The sequence below is a fragment of the Schistocerca serialis genome, chromosome 7, assembly GCF_023864345.2.
Source record: "Schistocerca serialis cubense isolate TAMUIC-IGC-003099 chromosome 7, iqSchSeri2.2, whole genome shotgun sequence".
NCBI classification, from domain to species: Eukaryota; Metazoa; Arthropoda; class Insecta; order Orthoptera; family Acrididae; genus Schistocerca; species Schistocerca serialis.
Window position 1 is genome coordinate 50,491,628 of NC_064644.1, and position 4,071 is coordinate 50,495,698.

Here is a 4,071-nt window from a genome sequence, read left to right on the forward strand (position 1 = left end):
TGTTCATGGATATCAGCCATTGCACGAACGACAATCACACAGAACAATTGTCGCTATAAACTATGCCGAATCCTGTCCCGACCTCCTTCACTGAAGGCACTCGCCCTACTGATACTGAAATTTTCACTCTATGTACTCCTAGCAGGAAAACGCCGGTCTACAAAAGCTCTACCCACCAAAGAATTAGTACGGCTTAATTTGGATACCCCTCGTATGTCTGAATTTATTGTCACGGACGCATTCTACTTACAAGGGGAGGCCGCCAATTGTGAAATTCAGATTCGATTCATACTGCGCATAATAAAAGCTCATGGCCAGAGGTGTAATGTGGCAACGCACCAAGATGCACTTCTCAACCGTTGTCGAGAAAATCGGCAGTTAAAAGAAACCGTTGCGGTGAAGTACTCTCTACGATTAATAGTTCTCTACAGCGTCGTGGCGCAGCGGTAAGCGCTCGGGTTTGTAATCTGAAGGGCACCGGATCGAATCTCGCACCATGCAACTTTTTTTTTTAGTATTTGTGTCTTGTAATTGTTGTTGGTTGTTGTTGTTGGTTGTTTTTTGGGGAAGGAGACCAGACAGCGAGGTCATCGGTCTCATCGGATTAGGGAAGGATGGGGAAGGAAGTCGGCCGTGCCCTTTGAAAGGAACCATCCCGGCATTTGCCTGGAGCGATTTAGGGAAATCACGGAAAACCTAAATCAGGATGGCCGGACGCGGGATTGAACCGTCGTCCTCCCGAATGCGAGTCCAGTGTCTAACCACTACGCCACCTCGCTCGGTGTGTCTTGTAATTCAAATATATATATATATATATATATATATATATATATATATATATATATATATATATATATATATATATATATATATATATATATATATATATAAGTTGCAACAATTATGCATATAATAAGTTGTTGAAAGTCGTTTGTCGTGGAAAAACTGGCGACTTCGAACATCATTATGTTTTACGCAAACAAAGTTGTATTTCACAAATGTTATTAATTGTCTTCATAATGTTAACCACGTATAGTTAACGGAAGACGTAGTAACAATATTCCGAAACGAATACGTATAGCGTACGTCAAACGTTCGAATTGGAATAGAGACCCCACTAACACAAATTCGCTGTGGCAGGTATGAAATATAAACTCCGTTACTCGCTCGTTACACTTGAAGGACAGATGTTGAATGGGCCGAAACGAGCCGCCGCATAACAGCGTAGTTGCGTGCTAACTTCGAAAGAAGGTAGATGCGGTCCCTAGCGCAACTTATAACATCGTCGAAAATCAGTGCGGACGGGAGAGCTTTGGTACACCCAGTTAAAAAAACGGAAAAATGGAGGCGGTACAATTGGAGAGCGATCCGCCTTCACCAACATGCATAAGCAATTCATTAATAGTTTATGTATATATATAATTACAAAAAACTAATAATAAAAATTTGTTTGGCGCGAGATTCGATCCGGCGACCTTTGGATTACGAACCCGAGCGCTTACCGCTGCGCCACGACGCTGTAGAAAAGTGTTAATCGTAGAGAGTATTTCACCGCAACGGTTTCTTTTAACTGTCGATTTTCTCGACAACGGGTGAGAAGTGCATCTTGGTGCTTTGCCACATTACACCTCTGGCCATGAGCTTTTATTTATTACGCGCAGCATGAATCGAATCTGAATTTCACAATTGGCGGCCTCCCCTTGTAAGTATAAAGTATGTGTGTAGTGGGTGGCTAAGTGGATGAGCTAACTGAGGATGAAGTTCATACATTCGTTTCACAAGCTGTAACTTTCACCACATTGTGACACCTGCTCATATTAGTGCTTTAAAAATATGTGATTATTGGTAATTTATGTAATCAAAATTACTGTCTTACAAAGTAGTTGTACTAGTAAAGATCTTTTAAAAATGGTTTAGTTTTGTTGCTGAACAAATTTTGACGCCCTTTGCTTTCACCCTTCAGAAACTTTCATTTTATCTCTCAGTGCGTAATTACCCCCAAGTTGAGAACCTCTGCTCTAAATCTTTTGCACAACAACTGCACACTGACTATTTGTTGATGCCCCAGGATATGTCCTGTGAAATGATCCCTTCTTTTAGTCATTTTGTGCCATAAATATCTTTTCTCCCTGATTCGATTCCGTAGCTCATCATTAGTTACACATTCTACCCATCTAATCGTCAGCACTCTTCTGCAGAGCGCCATTTCGAAAGCTTAGGCGCACACCACACAAGTACTTCCCGAAAAGACTTCCTAACATGCAAATTTATGTTAGACATTAAAATAGCTCTCTCTTGCAGATGTTTAGAACTACTATAACTGGTTCATTCGTTTTCAGATTTCTATATTTTCGAAAGGTTTACTTTGGGGAATACCACTGATGCATGAATACATCCGTAAACTCAATTTACATTGCGCCTACCAGATGGCGTTAAGAGCGCAATGGCTTCACAGAATGGCGGCAAAGCAACTCAAGAGTTTTTGCGTGTTGAAATATGTTGAGTTGGGTTGATTTGGGGGAGAAGAGCAAACAGCGAGGTCATCGGTCTCATCGTTTTAGGAAGGATGGAGTAGCAAGTGAGCTGTGCTATCTCAAAGCAACCATCCTGGCATGTGCTTGAAGCGATTTAGGGAAATCACGGAAAACCTAAAGAGGACGGTCGTACGTGGGATTGAACCATCGTGCTCCCGAATGCGAGTCCAGTGTGCCAATCAATGCGCCACCTCACTCGGTTTGAAATATGTCAGACGTTTATCTGTTAAAACAGTGCAGCGTGCATTCAGAAGGAATTGCGGGAAAGAACAGTCATGTAAGCAGAGGAATGTGCATTGGTATCGGCAACTTGGGGACACTGATTGTGTCTGTAAACAGAGAAGAAACTACCGATCCACCAAGTGTGCCAAATTCAACAGCGGAGAAGGGTAGGGAAAGCTTCGCACAAGCCACAAACTTGGAGCACCACAGAAAACTGTTGGAAGCTTTCACGACGGCCGCTACATTTCAAACAGTACGTCTACAGCTCATGTAAAAATTAAAACATGAAGATTATGTCCGGCACCTTCAATTTTACGTCACAATGCAGGAGACACTTGAGGATGACGATTTCGCCTCCATGATGATATTCAACGAACAAGCAAACTTCCGTTTATATGAAAAGGTTAATCGTCATAATGTGAGTGTGTGTGGCACTTAAAATCCTCATGAAATTATGGCGCATGAACGAGATTCGCCAAAAGTTAACGTTTTCTGTGCATACCAACACGAAGCAGTATGCACCATTTTTCTTTTATGAGGACTCCATCTTTCAATAAGACAGGGAATCCCCTCATTGGAATGTCACAACAAACTCCCGCAATGCTAGATTGGGCGTAATTCTGAAGATTATTTGGCTCTGTTCCTTTGGCCCCTGTACCCCCCCCCCCCCCCCCCCTCCCAGGTTGCTTGACCTAAGACCTGGTTACTATTTCCTTTGGGGATCCATTAAAGACCATGTTTACACACCTTGCTGCAAAGAACATTGCAACAGCTCAGAGAATGCATGAGTGTTGCTGTGATGACCATTAGCAGGATGCTGCTGCATAATGTATGGAACGAACTTGACTAACAGCTTGGATGTCTATCGTGTGAGCAGAGGGGCATTCGCAGAACATTTGTAGAGCGTAAAATGCAAATTTGGTGAGTTGACGGTCCCATTCATGCTTCAGTCATAATTGTACACGCAATACTTTGAAGATATAGAGCTTCGAAAACGAGTGAATCATTTGTATTACCTCTGTATTATCTTACTATTGCAAAGCCGCGTTCTATATCTTCATTACTTCGACCATCGTCAGTTATTTTGCTCTGCACACAACAAAACTAGTCTACTTCTTCCTGTGATTCATTTCCTAATCTAACTGCCTCAGCACCCTCCGGCTTAATTTGGCTACACTCCATTACTCTCGTCTTACAACCGGTTTTCAAGACATTAGCCACTCCGTTCAACTGATCTTCCTTGCACTTTGGCATCTGTGACAGAATTACAAATTCATCGGGAAACAAGGTTTTTCTTTTGCTCTTGAACATTAAT